At 37.9% G+C, this 13,269-nt stretch overlaps 1 long non-coding RNA gene across 1 annotated transcript in view; it reads left to right on the forward strand.

Annotated features, from left to right (window-relative positions):
• Positions 1 to 11,843, forward strand: part of LOC143685803 (uncharacterized) — a 67,675-nt gene extending 55,832 nt beyond the window's left edge. The window contains exons 5-6 of the long non-coding RNA XR_013176751.1: positions 10,274 to 10,430; positions 11,523 to 11,843. This is a non-coding gene — a long non-coding RNA (uncharacterized LOC143685803). The remainder of the gene's footprint in view (positions 1 to 10,273; positions 10,431 to 11,522) is intronic.
• The last annotated feature ends 1,426 nt before the right edge of the window (positions 11,844 to 13,269 follow it).

Raw genomic sequence — 13,269 nt, forward strand, 5'->3', positions numbered from 1 at the left:
TAAAATCACAACAATCTGTCATTGACTGGTTTGATTTCTTAGAAAGCATTCCCTATAGCACAAATCCAGAAGGTGTTATTGATGGAATGTTTCAATTTTTAACACATAGAACTAATTCAAAAGGCATGATTTTAACTCTTAGAAAAAGCAAAATACATCTTAAAATTGTGGCAATTCAATTAAGAATTTGGGAATGACCCACTATTTTCTAAAAATGGTCTGAAAATACTCTTGTTTTTTTTTGTAGTAAATTTACAATGAAAAACATTCACAAATGAAGGGAATTAAAGAAATGGAAGAAGAGACTTTCTTTCAAATCAACAGGAATTCACTAAAAAGTAGAGTCGTATAGATAGTGACAATTCTTCTATCCTAAGTCAGGTGTTTTAAGCCTGACTGTGGGCAGAGAAGACAAATTAAAATGATTTTCTGTTCTCTCATTATGTCAGCAGTGGTACTGATACTGCCCTACTTTATTGTCGGCTTTTGAAAAATTTAAGAGTAGATTTTCTAATATTAGACATATTATCTGAAAGGAACTCTGTTGTCAGTAAGAAGGAGGGAGAGGACCACAACAACCCTATTTTCTAAAACATCTAGCAAATATTATTCTTCTCTGAAAACTGAGTAAGAGAAAATCTCCTCCAAAGGAAAACATACATCCTCACAAATTTGTCCATGCATTCTCCATAATCTACAAGGCTAAGTTTTCCCAAAAAATTGCAGGATATTAGTCGGATATATTTAATTCTTGGATCTGGCAAAGAAAAGGCCTACATTTTCACAATTATCACAATAATATATGCTCAAACTTATGGTGTGTATATATATATACATACATACTATATATATATAGCCATGTGTTGTATATGTTATAATCATAGTTTCCTTCTAAAGGTAGCCATTTGCATGGCAATTAGGTGGCACTTTGGCAGCTATTTTCTGTTATCTAAGTCTCTTAAAGTATAATCTCAAGTGATAAAGTACATTCTCATTTTGCCTCAATTTTTTCACAATCTTTGACTTTAAGGAGAGAAGATACTTAATAGCTCCTGGATGTGGAGTTGAATCAGTGTAAATTCCAAGCTATTAGCAAGTCTTAAAAGTGTCAAACTGCCTGTGGACACTTTTTGCCATTTTCTTAAATCTAAGAAGTACTAGATGAAAGTTTCAGCACCTTCCAGAAAAAAGTTCTAGGAAAGCATTTTCAGAAAAGAGAGACTTTCAAATTATTGTCTGAAATAATAATGATAATAAAGAGTTGTAGGAACTGCCTGTAGACAGAAGAGACACTAATAAATTGAGAACACAGACTCTTAGAACTCTTGTTATTGAACAAAGGCCATGGATTCTTTCGTTTGAGGCACTCACTAACCAACTCCTGAGACACCAGGGTTTCAAAGAGAGAAAGAATTTATTGCTAGGCACGCAGTAGGAGAGCAGATGGCCTAGCGGCCCAAAATCTGTCTCCATGAGTTTAGGGGGTTCAAGTTTTTTTAAGGATTTTAGCAAAGGGAGATTAGATCATTTTGAATAGCAAGTTCAGAGCAGGAAAGGACAATGTTATCATTATCATTTCAACAGGAGAACATAAGCTGAAAGGAGGGGAAGCAGAACTATCACTTTGGCAGTAAAGGTATGAGCCAAAAGGAAGGGAGACAAGTTATCTTTCAATAGCAGAGTCTAGCTGATAGGATTTGTAAATGTCTGGGGTGAAACTAGTTAGTGGCTGACTTTAAATTCTTCATTAGCATTAGGGCTTTTGCCCTAAAGAAAATGACTGAAGACACAAGATAAGGAAGCTTACACTCATTTGAGATATCAGGGCAGCTGAATTATAGTTTCAGGATTTCAGGTATTCCCTTCTGTCTACTCCAGTATCCAGAAAGCAAAAAAGGAATATGATTCAGTATCAAAATCATCCTGTAAATACTGATTTATTGGTCACACTCTTATACATCAAAAGAGGCCATAAGTAAACTTGAAGATAAATGACAAATTAGGAAAAAAATTCAAGCATAGTACTAAATCAGAAATAAAACATCCTGTAATAAGATGTGCAGTGTATAATTCACAAAAAAGAAATGCAACAGACCAATAAACATGGAAAACTTTTTAAGGTCCATAACAATTAATGAAATGCAAATTAAAAGGTCCATACATTTTATTTTTCTCTCATTACATCGCAAACATTTTTTAAAAAATGAAATGATACCAGTGTTGATGAGAATGACGATAAAGAGGCTGCTTCTTTTTCTGTGGTAGCAGTAGTAATTGCTAAAATGTTTCTGGAGAGCAGTATGGCAATATATATTAAATACATATTCTAGAAAGTCACTTGACCAGATAATTCTAGTTCCAGTAATTTATCTGAAGAAAATAATTGGAGATATTCATGTAGATTTATGTACAATGAGGTTGTTTTCATTCCTGCTTTGTTCTGCTTGAACAGTGACAATATTGTACAGCATATCATAATTAGCAATGAGATATTCAGAAATATATAATATTTGGTGAAAGGATTGTGGACAGAGAAGGCAAACTGAAATCCAGAAAAAAGAGTTTGATCCTGTGAGGATAAATTGCTGCCCTCTTTGAATGGAAGGAAGCCCATTGTGCTGGTTTGAAATGATGTATGAATCCTAGAAAGGCCATGTTTTAATCCTAATCCTATTTTATGAAGGCAGCCACTCCTTCTAATCCCTATTCAGTATTGTACATTTGAAACTGTAATCAGATCATCTCCCTGGAGATATGATTTAATCAAGAGTGGTTGTTAAGCTGGATTAGATGGTGACATGTCTCCACCCATTCGTGTGGGTCTTGAGAAGTTTCTGGAGTTCTATAAAAGAGGAAATGTTTTGGAGAATGAAGGAGATTCAGAGAGAGCAGAGAACGCTGCAGCACCATGAAGCAGGGAGTCTACCAGTCAGCGCTTTGGAGATGAAGAAGGAAGCTCCTGGGGAGCTTCATAAAACAGGAAGCCAGGAGAAGAAGCTAGCAGATGACACGGTGTTTGCCATGTGCCCTTCCAGATGAGAGAGGAACTCTGACTGTTTTCGCCACGTGCCTTTCCACTTGAAGGAGAATGTGCCTTTCCACTTGAAAGAGAAACCCTGAACTTCATCGGCCTTCTTGAACCAAGGTGTCTGTCCCTGGATGCCTTAGATTGGACATTTCTATAGACTCGTTTTAATTGGGACATTTTCTTGGCCTTAGAACTGTAAACTAGCAACTTTTTAAATTCCCCTTTTTAAAAGCCATTCCGTTTCTGGTACATTGCATTCCAGCAGCTAGCAAACTAGAACAACCATGTAGTAAACCTGCTCCCATTGGCTAGATCATCAGCCTTCCCAGATCCAACACTATAGTGGGGCCTCAGAGTTGATTGTACCTGATGACATTTATCTACCCAAGAGAGCAGAATCCAGATTAACCTGGGGCAAAACCTATGGTTTTGAGTCCTTACACGACCTCCACTGCTTAAACCTTGTCACTGTATTCATGTACTCCTCTTTGTAAGAAGGGGGTGGCTAGAAGAAGAAATTGACTTCTGTACAGTTGGCCATCTTATCTACCTAATTGACTGGTGAGCACCCTTCTTGCAGATAAAACACATGGCGAACAAATATCCTTGCATTGTTCCCAGCATTCCTGTCACCAATCCTCCAATTTTGTTTTCTCCAGGTCTCTGACTATCCACTAGGATCACTAGCCACTCTCAATGCTATACCCCTTAAAGGTTGATATTTTGTGTTCTTATTTTCATCCAGTTTAACATATTTTCTGATTTCCCTTGTGATTTCTTCTTTGACCCATGGGGAAATGCAATTGCAGTGGAGGGCCAATGGAGGAGGAAGGGTGGCACCTTCCTGTGCATGGCTTTACCTGTACATCCTCTTTGAGTGGCTGTGCAGCAGAGTGCCTATGGTGGGACACCTCTCTGTGTAAAGTTACCCCCAGGAGACCCCTGGTGGGCAGCCCCATGGTGAAGTGCCAATACTGAGGCTTGTCCTCATGAAGGGCTTCCTTGGCATCCAGTCAGGCAGCTCTGCAGTGAGTTTCAAGGTATGGCTCCTCCCTATGGATTGCTCCCCCAGCACTCTAGAAGATGGATTTCTAGCAAGCCTTGCCATCTTGGCACCTCATTGAACTACACTATCTAGTGAGCCATGGCCATAGACTCTTCCCACGGCCAGGATCCCAGCCCTGGGAGTGGCAGGCTTCTTCCCTGAATGCTTTATCTTAGCCTTAGTGGTTAGAGTCACTTCCTATATCTGCTAGTCCTGTACTCTTTAGAATTCGTTTTACTATCTATTAGCCAATCCCTTATTATTCCAATCCTCTCTTGATAAATTTGATGTTAAACTTTTAAATTACTGTGTGGTTTCTGTGTCCATTTGGGCCTTGACTTATATACCAAACAAGCTAATGATTTGAAATATATCCAGATAAAGCTGAGCTGGCAGTTTAATCCAGAGCGTCTGATAAATGTGAGTATTAAAAAAAAAAATTAGCCCAATCTAAAATTATATTCCTCATTCCAGGGTCAAGCATTCTTTAAAAATGCAAATACTTTCCAGGGTTTGGGCTAATATATATTAATATTCTGCAAATATTTTGGTGTGATAGTCTGCTCCACACAAGTTTGACTGTGTAATTGTGATCCCCCATCACTGGGCATTTTGGCATCTGATTCTAGTAATTGGTTTGGAAGCAAGGAGTAGTTAAGAAGATGGGAATAAGGTTAACTGCCTACCTCAGAATCTCTGGATGACTAGTCAAAACATGTATTGCCAGGCCATGCCTCCAGATACTGTGAATTTTTCTCGCAAGTTTCCAGGTTATGATGCTTTTGGCTCAGAGAACAAATTTTGAGAGCTACTGAAGTCCATGTAAGAAAAATACCTCAGGTAAGATCAATACAGTGTCTTTTAAAGAATATAGGAATAGTCTCATCATACAGAGAGGGTGGTTCTGCTCTGACATAGGAAAGTCAGTGGAGCTTGGAACTTTGGGTGAATCTGAGTCATTAGCTTCCTCCCACATAGTACCATGTCAATTATCTGGGTTATTCTTTTTTGATCAATATCCTTACTTTCAAAAAGCTACAGAAGCATTGTAATTTGACAACTGGCTGCAACATTTTTTAGTTTTATCCTTTATTCTCTCAGTCTTATCGCTGCAATAGATAAAATTCATTTATCTTAATCATTTAAACTGCATGGTATTCTATACCTTGAAGTGTTACTTTAGGACTTTGAGTTTTTCCTTTTCCCTCTCCTCTCCTCCTTTCTCACTTTCTCTCACTCCCTTCTTTCTTTCTCCTTCTTTCTCTTCCTCTTCACTCTCCCCACCTCCACCGTCTAGATGATCATGGGTAATAGTTGTTTTCCCTACTGTGGGTCATGGGCTGCCAGGTAGCCATGTAGGCTTTGTCCAATACTACATTGATCTCCACTCTCTTCAAATCAATACAAGCCATGTGTACTTCTTGCAATCATTCCTTTAATTCAACTTCTATATCAATCAGTGCTGTTGATTTCAAACAATAGAACAAAACTTAGGTAGCTTAAGCAGGAAATGAATCTATTAAATATTTTTAGGAAGCTCACAGAATCTCCAAGAGGGTCAAAGAATTGGCTAGGGTGGCTAGGAACCATGCCCTAAGCAGGTGGCAAGACTGACTGCAGCAGCAACCCTTCCCCTCTGGGTACTGCCCCTACTACTCCTGCATTGCTGCCTCTGAAATCTCAAGGTCTCTATATCATAATCCGCCACCACCACTACAATATGGATTCAGAGATGGGCTTATATTGCTCCTTTCTGACTCAAAGAATAACACTGGTGCACCTGACTCATAACACTAGCGTTAAAAGCCCATGACCCAGATGCAAGGGAGGCTGGGAAGGTGAATTCTTGTTTCAGTTTGCACCTCAGAGGAGCAAGACTTATAATGTGGGCAATTACAAAAATACTGTAAAAAAGTCCAAAATATTTTTACAGTTTTTTTAGTAATGAATGTTAGCATCTTGGTAGAGAGCAAGGTCACATGGCATCAGGAAAAGCACATGCCTTAGAGAAAAACAACTTGAGCTTGAATCCTGGTTGAGCTAATTACTAGCTGGGTGACCTCAGGTCTGAGGCTTATTTTTCTTATCTTTTAAACACAGACACCTCACTGTCCTGTTTGGAAAATTAGTGATAATGTGTTTGGCACTTAGTAGGTGCTCAATAAATATCAGCTTTTTAATATCCATTGTTACTGTTATATGAATGAATATCGAGTGTGGTTAAGAGCTAAACAGGATAAAAAGATCATGATGGGAATACAGATTCCAATCAGGCAATGAAGATATTCGCAGGTTCCAAACAAGGACTGAAGGAAATTATCCGCAGGCTGATGAGAGTATAGAATGCTGTTAACGTTAAAAGAGATTATGAACAAATTAACACATGAGGAAAGGTATTCAATCTCAGGAGGCAGAGGTTACCAAATTAAATTCCATAGTATGGTGTGGACTTTTAGTCTCCTGTTGCACAGTGACCTTTAGAAACAGTTTTTCGTATTCTTATGACCAGATAAAAAGTATCCTAGACTAAGAAAGCTCTTGGCCTCATTTCTCAGTCTTAAATCTATCACTGATGAGTAAGCATACCTTTGTCCCTGGTCCCCAATCCCAGAAACGGTATCTATGTTCCACGACAAATCTGTTTCATTAGTTAAATAAACATCCATACAGGGAAGACAAATAAGTAGGTACAGAGATGATAGAATATAATGTGACATTAAAGCCAAAGGAGGCTTGGTGTTTATAATTGGAGCATTTAAAAATCTTATCAATTTTAAGCAGAAAGGTATAAGAGAATTTCGTTAAGCATATAAATAGTATCAGAATGTTTGACACAACTTGAATTTCTAGTCGTACGTTTAACTGATGATATTTAGAAGAGAAAGATTTACATGTTAAGTTTGTAAGTTTGTCCTTGTCACATATTTGTTGTGCTTCAAAAGAAAATGTTCAAATGAAACATGATTTAAAATTTTAAAGTTTTAACTTAAACTTAATTTATAAATTGGACTGATAGTGTAATGGGACCTTGGCATGCTCAACTTCAGTTAATCAAACATTACTCAAAGAACAAATGAAAGTGATTTTTATGCAAAGTTTTATACATAATTTTTTTCTTTCCTTTTTTTTTTTCTTTTGCATGGGCAGGCACCGGGAACTGAACCCAGGTCTCCATCATGGCAGGAGAGAATTCTGCCACTGAGCCACCCCTCTATATATGTTTATGTTTTGCCACATACAGACTAGAAAGAATGAAACTAAGACACTTAGAAGAGTAAGATTTGGCCAAGTTGATTATTTGTCCAAACTAGTTTCTGTCTTATATGTCAGTGACCAAAATGATAGAGCAGCCTTAAAACATTATTCTGATGTGCTGAGGGCAAAAGGAGAATGAACAAAACCAAAGGCAATTGCAACGACAGCAGTGATGTCAATAGATAAGAAAGATCTATAACTGTAGACGAGCCCATAATTAAGGTAGAATGTCAAATTTCATTATTGGAATTCGAAAAGCTGGGGAGGGAATGAAGATTTGTTTCCGTTAGTATTTTAGTACTGGTACAGGAGGAAATTTTTAGAGTATCATGAGAGAGTTCTATGAGGATATACACAGAATACACATTATGTAGCTCATGTATGCGTTATATAAAATACAGAGGAAAGCAGGTCAATAGGAAAAGGCTGAAGATCAAGACCAGGAATGACGCTGCCTGACTCTGTACTCATGGGAAGACTATACCAGTGTGCTAGAGGACTGCTGGTTCAGTCTAGCCTCGCTCTCCTGCCTTCTCGCACACGCGCACAACAAACCTCTGTGTGGTTCATTCACGGTGCTGGTTTAGTTCTTATTAGCAAACATTTTATTAGAGCGCTAAGAGCCTGCGTAAAAGAACACCTTTGAACATTCAGTGCTCATCATCATTTTGTGTTTGGACAAAGTCTAGAATCCATATCAAATTTCTAATCGAATGGAAATAATTTTATTTCAGTGAGTCAGCTGAATATCCCTCATAACTCTATATGAAATGCTGGGGTACTACATTGTGGGATCCTGTCTTTTCTTCCTCTTTCTCTCTAGGACATACTGACTAACATTGCCACCAAGCCACCATGTTTTTAACCTGGAGAAGAGTAAGGTAGGGCCTGGGTCCTGGAGGTAGATGGCTCTGAACCCGGTTTTATCACATTGGGCAAGTCAATTGGTTTCTGTAAACCTCAGTTTCTGTATCTGTGAAATGTAAGCAATAATGAGCCCTATCTCATGAGGCTATTATGATGATCAAATGGACCAAGGCTATTAGAACATGTGGTATAACACCTGCACATAGTAAATGCTAGGCAAAGAGTAGCTATTATCATTAAAGCAAGAAAATAAAAGCATGCATTAGTAAATGACTGGAATATCATCATTATCATAAGATGTACTAGCTTGTATGTCTTTTTCATTTGTCTTCATTTTCATATTAATTGTTCCTTCTTATTCTCAAAGGTATGGAAAGGAATACATTGAGATGTTAAGGAACTGTTCTAAGGTAATTCAAGAACAGAGCATTGATTCGGGAGGAGGTTAAGGCAGGGGAAAGATGCCTCTCAATACAGAGAGGTACCCTTTCAATTAAGAGAAGCACCATATATTGCATGTACTATGATTTAACATTCTGCAACACTCACTCTCTATATCCTGAAATTTGAGACAGTATAATTAGAAGTACACACATTCCAATCCTTGCTATGACATTTTCTAGCTATGTGAACTGGATAAAAGTGACTAGCTCTTTGTGCCTCACTTGTCTCAATTTAAAATAGGGATAACAATTCTACCTGCCTCATAAGGTGAAATATCATATGAGGTAACCCATGTAAGTCATCAGTATATTTTTTTCAAAAACTGGATGTTCAGTAGTTGTTGACCTACAAAAATAATGGAGATGAAAGTCAGCATCTACTTCTAAATAAAAATCTAATGCCCACAAGAGTCAAAAGATGTCAAAACAACATTGGTAAGAAAAAAAACACAACACATTAGTAATAATAATGGTGTATAATCCTGTGATCATGTGATTTTAGATATCACACAATTGGAAACTGGCTTTTATTCTCTGCCCAACTTGCATTCTCCAATCAGGGTGGATAAAGCAAGCAACTCAATACTGGAAAATGGGCAGGACAAAGGAGGGTCTTACAACCTCTCCAAAACCATGCAACTGAATCAGGCGCCAGCCAGTGGGAAGGTTCTTGGAATGCTGCCTCAATTCTGAAAGTCTCAGGCAGCCACAGGAGCTAGAATTATTCCCATTGATATTTAAGCTAGAATTCTACAACTGCCACTAGGTTACTGGCACCAAATCACAGCTGGGACCATAATACACAGCATTGAATAATACAGCTGGACCCCTACAACTCTGGACTGGCTATCTGGGCAGGCTTGTTAGATTTTTTACTTGGAATAATGCAACTCTGAATTTTATGCAATTTGAATTTTAGACTCTGCTCGTCATTTAACGTTTAGCAATATTCTATCAGTTTATTAAACACATTGAATAGATATTTGCAGTGTGTTAATCACTTTATCAAATGAGTGTTTGGAAATACCTTGTGTGAGTCACTTAGCTGAGCCTTTTCTGTTTTGAAACTGAAGTCAGTTATGCAGCTTTGGGATGTAAATACCTATGTGTGTGTGTGCGTGTTCTTTTCTTTAAGTATCAACAGATGTGCACATTGTACTTAAAATTAGAGAGATTGACATAAGACTTTTTTTCTCCCCCGAGGGAAATGAAATGCAAATAAATGGCCCATTAGCACATAGATTAGTGCTCTGATTCATGCAGAATGTTTCTACCTGCTTTAATATTGTGCTGTCTAAGATGAATCATCAGAGAGTTGATAGATTTCCTTCTCCTGCTTCAATTTATCTGGATGTTTGGGCATAACATGGACTTAGTCTTAAAGGAGATGTTTGACTTGGAACTTAAGTCTTAAGGAGCAAATTAGCCAGATTATATGTTGCTAAAATAAGTAAAATTAAGAGTGACTTGAATTTCCACCCATGTGGCAGAATTACAGGCGGAATAAATAAGTGACCAGGCTATTCTAGTTTCTAAGCTCAGGAACCATAAATGATTAGATGGAAAACTATCTAATCAGTAAGGAGGTCTCTGTACCTCCCTCCTAATGCACCCAGTTTTCTTTTCTTTTTCCAGAGTCACAGAGATTAAAGGCACTTAGCACATGTTTAGGAGTTCTAATTTTAGCCATGTGATTGGTATTAGAATCTTGAAGACTGAGACACTCTTCTCAAATGGTTGACAAATTGAAAGATCAGCAAAATAAATCACTAGCAACTGAAAACATCTGTGGGTAAGTGAGGGCCTGGAATCTCATTGATGGCTTTCCTTATAGAAGACTCAATTAGTTGAACTTCACACTGGTGCATTCAACTATCACATAAAGTGGTGTGCAAATTACATTTCACAGTGATACCAAGGGCTTGATCCCTCCCTTTGATATGCTGTGAGCAAAAGCACATTCTCCAGGAAACACTGAGACACAGGGAGAAAGGGCAGGACTGAGCCCTGGTAGGCCTGCCGCTTCTGCCAGCCACACAATAAGCCAGAATGTTTAGACAGGCATTTGAAAAGAAACATTGGGGATCGTTTTGTAGCTTTATTCACCACTTGACTTTTCACTCAACCCAGCATTACCGAGATTAGTTGCCATGCTAGCATAGTAAGACAGAGGTGTATTCTTTCATCTGGGAGTACAACTCCACATGTTTCCAAGAGTGCAAATGATCTTTCACAAAACCCATAGCCTAAAACATTCCAATTGTCATTATGGTCTTTAAACAAAGGAGGCACCTGGTCACATTTATACAGTGTGGGAAGCACCTTAGCTCAGATGTTCTGAAATTTTAGGATTTGGAAAGAGCAATGTCAGGGTCAAACCACACGAAAAGGCCAATATTGAATGTGCATAACTTAGAAAATGGAGAGGGGTACTTCATTTGTTGACTCATTCTTTTTTCTTTTTGAGAACATGCAAAAAATGCCTAAGAAAACTGGATGAAATGTTCTGCACCGCATTTTTATAATAAATATTAAGGTGCTAGTATCTCTAGCTTGATTAAAATACTTGATAAGTTTTATTGTTTTAGGTACATTTCTAATCCTTACCTAGGTAAACAACCCCAAACCTGTGTCTTAGTCGGCCAAGTTGCCATGACAAATAGCACATAATGGTTGGCTTAAGCAATGGGAATTTATTGGCTCACTTACAGTTTACCAAACTTACAGTTTACTAAACTGTAAGTAAGAAGTCCAAAATCTAGTTGGTGGCAAGGGAGCACTTTCTCCCCAGGGCCTGTAAGATTCTGGTGCTGGTTGCAGGCGATCCTTGGGGGTTCCTTGACTTGTGTCACATGATGATGATGTCCTTTCCTTTCTCTTTCAGGTTCCATACCCACCGCCCTTGCTGCGTTGGGCTTTCTCTTACTATGTCTGAATTTCTTCTGTTTATAAAGGACTCCAGTGATCCTGATTAAAACCCAACCTACTCATTCAGCTGGGCCACACCTTAGCTAAAGATAACATCTTGAAGATATTGGATTTTAAACCACATTAAACACACCTGTGGAACCAGCAGCGGGCAAAGAAACAGAATGTTCATGGTCCCTCAACTCCCCTCCTCCCACCCCCAGAGCCGCCTTAATCGATTACTAAGCCCCCGAGAATTATCACCTGCCTGACTGTTTTTCTTTCGCGTGGGCAGGCACCGGGAATCGAGCACCGGGAATCGAGCACGGGTCTTCGGCATAGCAGGCCAGAACTCTGCCTGCTGAGCCACCATGGCCCACTCAAGGCATCCTTTTTTTTCCTTTATTTTCTTGTATACCAGTGTTTATTTATAGCAGAATTACTCACAAAAGCTAAAAGGTGAAAACAAACCAAGAATCCAGTAATAAATAAATAGATAAACAAAATGTGGTACATACACAGAATGGAACATGATTCAGCTAAAGTAAGAATGAAGTCATGATATAGGCATCATAGAAAAAAATTGAGAACATGATGCTTAATGAAATAAATAAGGTACATAAGGACAAATGTTGCATGATGTCACTTATAAGAGACGACTAGAAATAACAAATTTACAGAAGCAGAAAGTATATGTTATTAGGAATTTGGGGTAGGAAGGAAGGGGTAACTTTGGAAAAAAAAAGAATTAAAAAGTAGATGTAAGGTTGAAACCCAAGTTCTTTGGCTCTGTGGGTATTTTTGTTGGCTGTTTGTCAATTCCACCAAATACATATAGATTATGTACATGTTTTTATACCCAAAGAAGTAATTTAGCTTATTATTAAAGCCCTTGTAGATGAATTGGTTCTACATTTTTAACATTAATTAATTTTGTTTATTCCTAATCAGGGATAACATTCCTCTTTCTAAGAAAAATAAAATTAGATTGGAAAAAATAACCCAAACTTCAAGGATATTTACTAGTTCTTTTGAGCATATTCATGAATTCAAACTCTAGAGAACCAGTGATTCCTGAATGCTCACAAAGTATTAAATTTAAAAGGAGACTGGGGTGAGGCTGGGCACAGAAGTGGGTAATGAAGACATTTGTCACATGTTGCCATTTTATTTAAAAAAATCAATTTGACACATTTGTGTGAGTCTGCTTCTGAGTTTTACTATTCTTTTCCTTTTTCATCTGTATGTCTGTCCCTTTCCCTATACCACACTGCTTTGACTACTGTAACTGTACGGTGAGCTGTAATATCAGATAGAGTGATTCCCTCTTATTTTATACCTCTTTTTTTTTCAATCTACTAAATTTATTTTAACATTTGTTCCCCTTATTATTTATTTTTAATCCATATGTTTTACTTGTCTGTCAAAAAGGTAGATAAAAGGAGCATTGGGCACAAGGTTTTCACAATCACACAGTCGCACTGTGAAAGCTATATCATTATACAATCTTTAAGAAATACGGCTACTGGAACACAGCTCTACAGTTTCAGGCAGTTCCCCTCCAGTCTCTCCATTACACCTTAACTAAAAAGGGGATATCTATTTAAAAGTGTAAGAATAACCGCAACGATAACCTCTCAACTCTGTTAGGAATCTCTCAGCCATTGACACTTTATTTTGTCTCATTTCACTCTTCCCCCTTTTGGTCGAGAAGGCTTTCTCAA

Source organism: Tamandua tetradactyla, chromosome 1, assembly GCF_023851605.1.
Source record: "Tamandua tetradactyla isolate mTamTet1 chromosome 1, mTamTet1.pri, whole genome shotgun sequence".
Lineage (NCBI taxonomy): Eukaryota > Metazoa > Chordata > Mammalia > Pilosa > Myrmecophagidae > Tamandua > Tamandua tetradactyla.